Consider the following 12,442-nt stretch of genomic DNA (forward strand, 5'->3'; position numbering starts at 1 on the left):
CCAGAAACGGCCGCAGCTGTCTTATCAGCTGAAGCTGGTAAAAGGCACTCCTAGCCACGGAGGTCACCTGCGTCTCTATTGACAAAGATGGATCCAGGAGCACCCTCATACTACAGACCTATTTCAGGGGGAGTATGACCCCATCCAAAGCAGGCAACTGACCAATTATCCGAACTTGGGAACCACCAACCCACAGCGCCTCCCTTCTTGCTAGGATTCAGGCTCAGTTTAATGCATTTCCCTGTAATTTTCCTAACTGCAGGAAGTCCATTTTTTAAAGTGGATTTGTTGTGTCAGACCAACACAGCATTTTAATCCACTTTAATCACACAAGCCTAAATTTCCAGTGCAATTAAATTCATCCAACAAAATACTGAGTCTGCAGGTGACCAAGACTAACGCACCCATGTCTTATATAACTGGCCTCTTATTAAACGATGGCTCCATTCCAGCTGCCAAGAAGAAATGAAAGTCACAAAAAAAGCTGATTGGGAAACTTAAACTTAAAAAAAATGTACTGGAAGTGACCTGTTTTATTTACCTTACTGTACATTTACAGTACTTAGAATAAAATTTCCCAACTGCCTCCTAAAATATGAAAAAACTATGTAATGAGTATGCAGAAGAGGATTTAGAAGGCAGCAGATGACACACTGAACATGAGTTTACAGCCATATAAAATAGCAAATCCTTTAATATATATACGTCACCATTTGAAAAATGGCAGGATAATCCTGTTTGAAGAAAAAGGCTATTTTAACCCAGGCAGGGGCATTACTCCCTGCCTCTCTTTTTTGAGTTAATGGGGGTTGACCAAGCCCCCAATGGCCCATCCATCCATATTTATAGGGTCAGTCAATCCACAGACGCCGCTATGACCGTCGCTACTCGCCCTGATGTAATTTTAACTAATAGCTGGAAGGTAATCATCACGAGCTCCCAGTGATGTCCCAGGGCAGGGGAAGTGGATAAAATAATAAAGGTTGTTAAAACCACAGTGCGTTCAAGAGACACTGGGCTATCACACATCCTTTGTCCGGTTTCATGGAGTACATAGCACAGATCCAGGCTCGTCTCCAGGGATGTGACCAGGAGTGAGCTCTACCATGAACACACCCTGGGGATCCCTTCTCACAAAGTAGACTCCAGGCACAAACTTGAGGCCACAATGTCATGTCCGAGTGGGTCGCCCCATGCATCCCCCACCGTTCCTTGGGGGTGCAATATTCATTGCCGAAGCAACATAACGCAACTGCGTTTTTAAAATGAGTCAGGCACTAGATCGCTCACTTAGCCATACTGCACCAAAGCAGTATGTTACCAGCGGGGCCAACGAGGAGGTGGAGGACCAAGGTGTGTGTGCCTGCCCAGCAACTGGCAGACTACTCAAGTTCCAGCCGTCTTGCCTGAGTAGCAGTCACACAAAACTCTGGCTAGCAGATGCCCCCACTCAGCCAAGCGGGGGTGATACCCCATGTGGCGCTGCAGCTGCCTAGCGGTCTCCCTGCTAGACAGAGTCGTCACCAGCAACTCCCCATGGGAAGGCCAGCCTGCCACTACCGACCCCCCCTAGGGATATTGCGCCGGGAGTGGGCTCTGCTACGGGAGACTTGGGACGGTAGTGTGGACATATCTCCGACATCTTTCCATTCCAAGAGAGTCATAGTTACTCCCGCCAAGCTGATCCAAGAATATTCCCCCCTTCCCCCCGTGAATCTTGTCTGCCGTGGACTTTCTAGCAAGATACGCCAGTAGTTTTAGCTGAGAGCTTTCTTAGTGAACTTTGAAAGCTAGAATACATGTGTAGCAATTAACAACACAATCTATCTTTCAGAAGCTAAGTTCCACTGTGATCAGTAGAGCATATCCACAAGTAACTGTATATAAGAATTGTAGCCAACAGAATTAATGCTGTAGTCCTGTGTGCACGTTTATTCTTTATTAAGGGAATTTTTAGTGGGACTCTATGTTCTAAATAAACATGCACAGGTTCAGGTTGACCAAGAAGCTTCATTTAGCACTACAACAAAGTAGGGTCCATTTGTAGAGGTTTGTAGTTCTTCAGCTTGGCCTGCAGCTATTTGGAACATCAATCCTTTAAGAACCAATATTAAGCTGTACTGTAAGTAGAAGTTGACACATTTAAGACAATGGAACAGTTCACAAAGGACCCCTGAATGTATATTGTCTCTTAGGACATAAGACAAAGGTGTATCACTGAACACTTAAGTCAGGATCATTCAGACCATGGTATTCCCGATCTCTGTGTATGGATGTGAAAGTTGGACAGTGGAAAAAGTGGATAAAAGAAAAATCAACTCCTTTGAAATGTGGTGTTGGAGGTCTCAAATGACATGCTACCTGATTAAAAAAAACCCAACACTTGGAGGGGCCAGAGATATGGAACCTTATAAATACAAAGCATGTACTGCACTACTGTTATACACCACAGAAATTGTTACAAACCCAAGTGGCAAAAGAGAATAAGGACAGCAGTCTGGTTTATTGATTTTAACATCCATTTTTTAAAATACATAATTTGTTTTACTGCCCATGAGATTTTTGAAGATACATGACTGTGTTCTAGTAACCAGCCTGAAGCCTGCCCCTTCTTTATTATTATTATTTATTGCATTTATTAATCACTTTTTTTTTCAGAAAGGTGACCCAAAGTGACTCATGAAAGTAGCGCAAACATTATTTCGTTCCTCTAGGCAAACTACTTGCATTAGTTGTTTGAGGTTTAGAAAGGGTGAATATAGATATGGAAGTGGGTGAATGAGTTGTACGTTATGTTTGATGCTGCTATGTATTTTTGTAGACCAAGCATTTGCTCCTTAATGGTTGTTTGGCTGGAGGTTAGTTATCTGTAGTTGGTGGGAATATTTCAGAGTGGGGATTGGATGTGGAGGACTGCTAAGGACATATTTGGGAGGGGTTACTCTGTGTGTGTGTGTGCGCGTGTGTCAACTCCTACATTAGTTCTTTTTAATTAGTAGTAATGCTGTTTTGTGAATTTGTTGTGTTTTTGTTGTTATGTGCCTTCAAGTAGATCATGACTTATGGCGACCCTATGAATCAGCGACCTCCAATAGCATCTGTCGTGAACCACCCTGTTCAGATCTTGTAAGTTCAGGTCTGTGGCTTCCTTTATGGAATCAACCCATCTCTTGTTTGGTCTTCCTCTTTTTCTACTCCCTACTGTTTTTCCCAGCATTATTGTCTTTTCAAGTGAATCATGTCTTCTCATTATGTGTCCAAAGTATGATAACCTCAGTTTCATCAGTTTAGCTTCTAGTGATAGTTCTGGTTTAATTTGTTCTAACTCTCAATTATTCGTCTTTTTCGCAGTCCATGGTATGCGCAAAGCTCTCCTCCAGCACCACATTTCAAATGAGTTGATTTTTCTCTTATCCGCCTTTCTTACTGTCCAGCTTTCACATCCATACATAGAGATCGGGAGTACCATGGTCTGAATGATCCTGACTTTAGTGTTCAGTGATAAATCTTTGCATTTGAGGACCTTTTCTAGTCCTCTCATAGCTGCCTCCCCAGTCCTAGCCTTCTCCTGATTTTTTTACTATTGTCTCCATTTTGGTTAATCTGTGCCGAGGTATTGATATTATATTTTTGTTTTTGATGTTTATTCATAATGGTTACATTTAAGAGAGTACTTATTTTTCAATGAATTACAGCATTTTGAGTGTCTTTTATGTATGACTTGTATCTGCAACATTTATTTTAATATTTTATGATGATTTGTTTAATGTTTTAATATAGGTTGTAAACCACTTTGAGACCCCCCCCAATATACAACAATATTCTGATAGAGGAAGGAAAGGGCCATAAATATCTGGAAGTGTCTTGTTGCATATATCAGTGAATTTTGGGCTTTGCTATTCAAAATCAGCAGCAGGGAATAAGACTAAAAATATCTTTTGTAAGCTATGGTTGTGATGAGCAGTGTGATCTGAACTTTTCTGATTGCACCTTGATAATGCATATTGCCTCAACTTGAAAGCTTGTTTTTCAGAGGCTTCCTAATGTGTTTTATTAACTTTTTTTTTAGAGTCTGGATCCAGCCTTTAACAAGTGCTTTGCAAAATAACATCCACTTATGCCCTAAAATGTGTGAGTTTCGCTCCCATCAATATCATTAGGAGCTACTGATCAGATGCCAGATTAGCTGCTTCCTTTATGCCCAAGACTCTGTGAATAACCCCATTTCTGTTTTCTTTGGCACTGCCTTGGAGGCAAGTACAAATGAAAGAAGAAGAGGCGGTCTTTAAAGTTCAAATATAGGACAGGTGTAGGGATAGCTCTGAAAATAAAGGCTTTCATCCAACTTCGTGTTACTTGGTAATAGGTTGAACATTTCATAAAATGGCTTATTTTGCTTGCTCCATGATTTAAAGTGGGCCAAAACCACCATCATTCTAAAAAATAAAAATTACAAGCTGGTGAAAATTGCTGGAATGAAGAAACGTACAATATATAAAAATTGAATTTTGTGAGAAGTGGACAGCTACAACGCTATATGGTTTAAATGATTACTTTTACACTTTTCTCAGGGCTCTTCATGAGATATTGGTAGTTCTGTGGTATTAATATCCTTTGTATTGTGAAGGCAAATAAGTTACAACCTTAGGTACAATCAGATAATCTGGAGCTTATTTGAGCCAGTGTCCTCTGATGAGATAGAGAGAGCAATTTGGGACAATAATAGCTTCCTCCAAACAGTGCACTAATAATTCATACTTGATCTTCATTGTTCTAGTTATTATCCTTGCCCTTGCAGAGTACTCATTTAATGCTTTAAAAATGACCTTGTTCAGTAATTGTATTTAAACAAGATAGGCCAAGAGGACACTTTTTTAGAGTACACCATTGCCCACACTGTCACCTTTTTGGAAAGACTCAGAAAATGAAGGCAGATGTTCTGAACTCTGAATTTCCATAGTAACAAAAAAACTGTGTGTGTGTAAACTTATTGCTTTTCATATTTTTTGCTCGTGCTTTTCATCTTCTTGATACTCATACTAAAAATTGATAATGAAGGTTTTTGTGTGACTTTTTGTGTTTGTGCATTGGTGCAGCACGTCAAAATGCTGAATAAGGAAACACTACTTGGCTTGGCTCTAAGAATTTAATCAGTGCTGAAAAAACAGCCTATATTTTTCTTGAAATAGTCATTGTTCTACTTTGACAAAATACTTGTGTGAAATTTCTCCTCTCTTGGTATGAAGCAAGGCAATACACTTTGTGGTTAATTTTGTATTCTTTGTTTTGTGGACCTAATGCTTGACTTCACAACAATCACTGGTTGGATAGAATGCACATACTTCTTTATGTGAGTTGTACAAGGGGCTATATTTTTTACTAAGTCCATGTATTTGCGTTCTTGTACTTTGGTTATTTGCTAATGCCATTTAGAACAGAGCGTGGGAGAATTGAGCTATTTCTGGCCTGGGTCACCTTCACATGTGTTCTGTAAATCTCTTCTATACCTTTTCTTCATCAATCTGTCTTTCTCTTTTTTAAGGACACATGAAAATTGGCATTTAGATAATTTATTTAACACATTTTCTCTCAAAATACGTGTGCTGTTCTCACAAATCACCTTTTAAAAAATTCTGATATATTGTTAGTCAAATAGTGGCTGAATATCCTGGTGATAAATCTTTTTGGACTGCTGCATGCCCACAAGTAAGTACAGAAAGGTTGGTTCCACAGTTAGTACTAATGTGTAATGTAAGGCAGTTATGAGGACAAAGACACTGTACTCCATACTAAGATTTTTTGTTGTTGGTTACAGTTTCTATAGTGCAGATCTGACTGATAACTAAGTTCCATTCTGCACATTAGTCCAGCAGGTGAGGATCAGGTCAATTCATATTGGAATTAACAGTGATTAAATCCTTAATTAGAACTTTCACCTGGCTTACCTTTCACCTTGCTCACAAGCATATGCAGAAGACGTGGGGGGAAATATCAGTTCTTCAGCAATTTATCTAGGAGGGGTGGCTGAAAAGTTCAGCTTAAGGCCAAAGCCTACTCTGTTTTATCTTCTTGTGTTACCCTTTGCAGGGTGGGAGTTGCTTTACTGTGGCTGTTTACCCAGCCTCAGATTGATTGGACAGCTCCCCTGGCCCAGCCTCGGATGAGAACATTTCAGCCCTACCTTTTCATTTTTCTTGTGACCATGACAATATGGCATGGGGTAACTAATTTCCTTAAAATAGATTTGTACACACAAATCAGTCCCAGGATTATCTCTGCTCACAGCTATCACATTTAATGATGAAATCAAAGATACATCGGTTTTAGGTAATAACTTTGTGGAAGATCCATGGTTTAACTGAAATTCAGAAATTATTTTTGAATGGAATATTTATAACATAACATCTGAGGAAATGCAGCATGTGCACCCATGCTTTTTTCAATATCTTCAATTAAGAAACCTAGCTGATCACTTCATTAGAAAAAAGTAGTACCATTAAAAATAAAGCAGAAATTAAAGCATTCATGAGTACATCTCAGATACTTAAATTTGTCAGCAACATAGATCAAATATTCCAAAATACGATACATCTTTAAATAATTATCACACAAAATGGGAGGAAGCTATGGGCTTTGAAGTCTCAACTGAGATGTGGGAATGGATTTGAAAATATGTTTCAAGCCATATATATAAGCATGAAGGAAAATGTTTATAAGTTGTTCTTTTTTAATACTTTACCTCTTTAAGACTTAACCATATTTATAATGGCTTTACGAATGCTGTTGGAGATGTAACTTTAATAATGCTGACTTATACCACCGGTTTTGATCTTGTCAGAAAATATATTATTTTGGGACGATGGTAATACATGAATTAAATTGTAGAATATAAGAGAAAATAAATACTCATGTTTAGATTTGTAACACAGCAACCTAAGAGTCCTGGTGTCATGACAGAGTACTATAATCATGGATTAGGCAGCCATGATGAAACTTCACTTTTAAAAAAAGAGGAAATGACAGGCTATATATTGCCTATTAACACCTTGGTTATCTTACTTGGTTCTGTTTATTAATTATATAGAACACAGAGAGTTGGTTATTCATTTATTAACGAGTGCTCAGATGGTAATAAGCTACAACTGGAAAAATCCAAACCCTCCTACATTAGAGGATCGGCCAATGAAAACATGGTAGTGATAGAGACATAGTAGAGAGAGTGCAGATGGTCGAAGTGACAAATATGGTCAGGATTCGTGAAGAAAGACAACATAATATATTGAGGTGGTGTCTATTTATTAGGTACTTGTGTAATATATCATTACATCAAGTACTTGATCCATACTCTCTGTTAGGAACTCAATAGAATTTAGGTGAAACCATAAACAATAACTGATAAGTATCCTTTTTATGTTATATGAATAATATCATTGTTGTACTATTATTGTAACATTTAAGTGAATATTTACGCTGCATGCTCTAAATGTAGTTTGTGGGAAGTTGCTAATAAAATGCAATTAAAAAAGGATTTGTACACACAGCTGAGACTTGAACGAGGGATTGTAGAATATAAGAAAATAAATACTCACATTTAGATTTGCAACATGGCAACCTAAGAGGTCTGGTGTCATGACAGAATACTATAATCATGGATTAGGCAGCCACGGTGAATAAATAGTAAATAGTGACAGCCAACGTGGCAGCAATACAATCATATCGCACACACCCTCCCCAATACAGCCTGTGCCATAAGTGCCAAGGAAGTGCATTCCTTACTCTATAGCATAATTCCTTGGCTTTTCTATAAAAGATTATGGATTTCCCCACCCCCGTTATATCTCGTTTTTTCTATAATGTTTATAAATTTATACAAAGCTAGACAAAGGTCAGTGCAGAGGTTAACACTATACAAATCTGATTAAAATTAGCTGTGCTATTTTCAAAGGTCAGGTGCGCGGTGTGAATTTTCTTAGAGATTATTTTGTTTATTCTGCATATGTATACATCTGAAAACTCTGTAAAGGTCATGGGGAGAGCTGGTTTGTAGAATTCAAAGAAAGGCAGTTTAATACCTTAATAACTTTTATTGAGCTGAAACAATAGTCAAAACTAGCAATCTGATTTAATGGTGGAGTTTGATGGTAGCATGCTTAAGTTGAACCAATTCTCTTTATTTGATTGTGTGTGTAAGAGAGTAATATTTTTACTTAAAGTATAGCTGTAATAGAATTGTAGCTGCTTACAACAGTGGGAAATGTTTTTTATGGCTAATAGTTACAAGTGGCTACCAGTTTGATTTTTAAGCTGGTGAAGTGCAGTAGTCCCTGTTTTTAAGGCCTGTGCATGGCACAACAGTACTTGTGAGGTATGTGTGTGTGTTTGTAAAATCAGTATCTGATGTAGCTTGATGCCCTCCCAATATGACATGACACTAAAGTCTGCAGAACTGGGTGACACAAGAATATGGATATTACATCTGTATAGACAATGTGCCTATTGGCAGTGGAACCATGCCTGCTGGCCTAGTCCTTCTATGCACACTCAACATAATTTCTGTACAAAGCTTATGCATGTACAAACTGATTGTGTGTAGGCTTTGTGTGCACACTTGGGAACTCACAGTGTCTCCATAGAAATGTTCTATTAAATATGCCTTGGAGAGCAGGCCTAGTAGGCACACTCCCATTCCTCTCTATCTCATTCACCCTACTCAGATGTAATGCAGTTCATCTATCATAGTTCAGTCTTAGTTAAGATACACTCTAGGTGAGTGGTTCCCAGAGTTTGTGGGTCGGGAGACAGACACATTTGGAAACCTAAGAAACTATCATGGGCATCACCACAAAATACCCGTCTCACAGAAGAAAAACTGGTGGTGCTCATATAATCTTCCAGATAAACAAAACACAGGCCCACATTCCAGAACAAATAAAACACAGACAAAAAATCAGGCAAAACTCACCCAACAAATAATTAAGCAGAAAAAACCAGGCAAAGCACCCCATGTGCCCCCCCCAAGGTATTTGGAGGAAAGGGAGGTAAGAGGGTGGGATGTTTGGATGCTTGCATTTCACTTGCCAGCCAGCCCAGCAGCACCCATGGTACAAAAAAGAGACAACAAAAATTGGGAAGGCCTTTGTGGGCACTAGCACGTTCTGTCCAAGGGTGCTGTACTGCCTGTTGGTGCCACTTTGGGGATCCCAGCCCTAGGTAGCATGTGTGACTGTGAAAGGAACCAGTTGAATTTATTTCCAAGTTGAAGCAGTTATTTTAAATAATTTGCAATAGTTACATGCCTAGCTATGGTAACTTGGTTTGTATTGTATATCAAACATGACTCAGTTAAAATAATTCATTTGGAAGTTCTTGGTATTAACTTGTGTTGCATTTTTTTTTTAAAAGAAACAAACTAGGGGCCATGCTCCTGCTTGCTTTGCTCTGCTCACCAATCCTGCCTACTCTCACCCCTCACCAAACTCCCCCCACCCCTCACCAACCCACTCTCCTCCCATGGTAACCCCTTGGATCTTCCCCTTTCACCTCCTGCAACTGTTAAGGCTCCCTAAACTATCCCCTCTGGCTCTCCCAGACTGTCCCCTTTCCTATTTATTTATATCCTGCCTTTCCTCCCAGAAAGAGTCCAGGGCGGCAGACAAAAACACTAAAAACACTATAAAACATCACTATAAGCACACCTAAACCATTGCACCCCCCTCCTCCCAGGCATATTCAAACCATTCTGCCCCTCCTCCTCCCAAGCGCACCCAACAATTCCAGGCAGTATCTCCAGGTAGTCTGCTTATCTGCCTCCTGCCCAGGCCAGTGCTGCTGCCGCCACACAGTATACTTAGGTTGCATCTCCACTTAGCACCTTATCTGCCTTCTACTCAGGTCATTGCTGCCTCCTGTCTGCTTACCAGGTTGCTCCACAGCCCACATTGGCCTTGCTCGCCCACCCCACAGCTGCTTCCCTTGCTTGCCTGCCCCTTGCATGCCTGCCTTGTTCCTGTGCCAGGCATCTTTGTTTTCCTGATGTCTCAGTTGCCGCCCTTCTGTGCCATGCCCCATGTCATGCTGTGTGATATTACCCTGTGATGGCATAACATCATAGATAGATAGATAGATGTAAATGTACACCTTCAAGTCAATTCCAACTTATGGCGACCCTATGAATAGGGTTTTCATGAGGCTGAGAGGCAGTGACTGGCCCAAGGTCACCCAGTGAGCTTCATGGCTGTGTGGGGATTCGAACCCTGGTCTCCCACTATGCCTTAACCACTATGCCACACTGGCTCTTGATATATAGATAGATATAGATACAGATACACACACACGCACACACACACAAAGAATCCCTTAGAATTGTCATACTCATGCTCATTAAAATTCAGGAGGGCTAATATTAAAGCCACAAAAAGGATACAAACACGAGTCAGTGAAGCATGGCTAATTACAGCAGTTTTCAAGCATGCAGCCAACTATTGGCAAGAAACTGGGTTTCTATTAAATACATACTTCTGGCGATATTTTGTGTGGAGGGAGAGGCTGTGATTGGAAAGCCTGTTAACATTTTTTTTTACCATAAAAACAATGAGTCTGTTACATAAGCATTGTATTCTGCATTGGCATTTTGTTCTTTCTTTGCTGCATGATGCTATTTGCATTGATTTTGGGTTTAAAAGGCAAGGTACAGAAGTGAGTTAAGAGTCTTTAACACAAACTCTAATGGCTCTTCAGATGTACTTTGCAATGTTTCTGTTAGGTCTCCAAAGATGTAACTGTCGTTGAGTCTAATGAGCAGATAACATTTTCTTTGTCTTAGATCAAAATCGACATAAATCTTTTTTTCCCCATTGAACTGTGTCTGCGGGAAAGAGAACTTCCAGGAACATTATTATGTACTTAATGTAATGCAGTAAGCTAAGGGTGGCCAGTGTGGTGCCATTCAGTTGTGGCTGGACCCCAGCCACCATTGGCCTCAACCAGCATGACCAATGGTCAGGGATGATGACCATTGTCAGTTGGAGAGCACCATGTTGGCTACCCTTGCTGTAATCCTATGCATGTCAGCTCAGAAATAAGCCCCACTGAGTTCCCACCCAGGTAGATGTGTATAGGATTGTAGCCTTAGCAGAATGGACATATAATGAAAAAATTGAAACACATCTGTTTTCCGTACATTTTCTCGTGAGAGCAATGGAAGATCATCAGGTCCCATTGCTCCCAGGGAGGCTTCCTGTATCTACGTTGAAAATGTGTGGCAACAAAGAGCCCCATGCACTAGCCACTGTAGCTTTGTGAGTTGTGGATTACCCATTTTGAACAGTGAAAAGAACATTAATAACTTTTATAAAAATGGAGGCAATGTTGCAGCTCTTGGACTGCTTTGGAAGTACTTTTAAATTACATTTTAAACCTGTCTGTGTACTTCTGCACGTTTTTAAGGATTTTCCATTAAAAATCTGCACTGGGCCAGAGCAGACTTAATCCTGTTGCCATGCAGAAATGGAGCAGACTGGACTGTCATGGTTCCATCCATCCATCACTAGAATCCTGGGAATTCTAAATAGTTTTTATTCTGTGTAGTTGCCTTCTATTTTTAGTGGTTTTTTTTTAATAGTATGAGCTAATTTTGATTGGAAACCAACAGATAAGCTCATTGAGGATGGCTCAGATAAAAATATAATAAATATTAAGTTTAGAGATTATTTTTATTCGATTTCTTACCTGCCCACCATGATGAGGTCCTAGAGTGGGTTACAACAACATAAGTAATGCAATTTAAAAATAAAATAAAACTACGAACCCCAAAGAGTCAAACATTAATTAACAATTTCTAGGTAGGCCATAAAATCTATTACTAATATTAGGGACTAGTACCTCCAATCCTACTACTACTAGTAATAATAATAATAGCTGTGTGATACACAGATGCAGCAATGGTGACCTCCTGTGGAAGGCAAGTAGAGCATACTGTGTTGAACTTGATGCTGATCTTCTGCTGTGTCCCCATAGAAGACTTCTGCCATATTCTCACCTCATTGTTAGACTTCCCATTACTCTAAAATAATGACATATATGCAAACTGAAAGGATCAGAGGTAGGTGGGAAGAGGGACATGTAGCAATAATACATTAAAAGGCTAGGCGGCAGATCCTGGATGGGCATGGGTGGCAGACCACGCCGATCTAGGGGAACAAGGGATAGATGCGTTATATCCATCCCTTGTTCCGGGTCTGTCCACAACCAGAAGAAAACTGGGGGAGGCAGAACTCCATCCAACCTTCGACTGCTGTTATGTAACGCCAGGTCTGTGGTACAAAAGACATCTCTCATCCATGATATGATCCTGGATGAGAACGCAGACCTGGCGTGTATTACGGAGACCTGGCTGGACGAGGCCTCAGCTCCCATACTTGAGGCCATGTGCCCAGCCGGTTTC

The 12,442-nt window shown here is 40.0% G+C and overlaps 1 protein-coding gene across 9 annotated transcripts in view; it reads left to right on the plus strand.

Moving 5' to 3' along the window:
- FHIT (fragile histidine triad diadenosine triphosphatase) overlaps positions 1 to 12,442 on the plus strand; it is a 1,850,166-nt gene that overhangs the window by 20,692 nt on the left and 1,817,032 nt on the right. The window contains exon 1 of one of the 9 annotated variants that reach the window (XM_061618745.1): positions 3,108 to 3,126. The exons of the other annotated variants lie outside the window; for them this stretch is intronic. The gene's annotated coding sequence lies outside the window, so the exon portion shown is untranslated. Of the gene's footprint in view, positions 1 to 3,107; positions 3,127 to 12,442 lie in introns of those variants that run through there. 9 annotated transcript variants of the gene reach the window in all.

Source organism: Rhineura floridana, chromosome 3 (assembly GCF_030035675.1).
Source record: "Rhineura floridana isolate rRhiFlo1 chromosome 3, rRhiFlo1.hap2, whole genome shotgun sequence".
Lineage (NCBI taxonomy): Eukaryota > Metazoa > Chordata > Lepidosauria > Squamata > Rhineuridae > Rhineura > Rhineura floridana.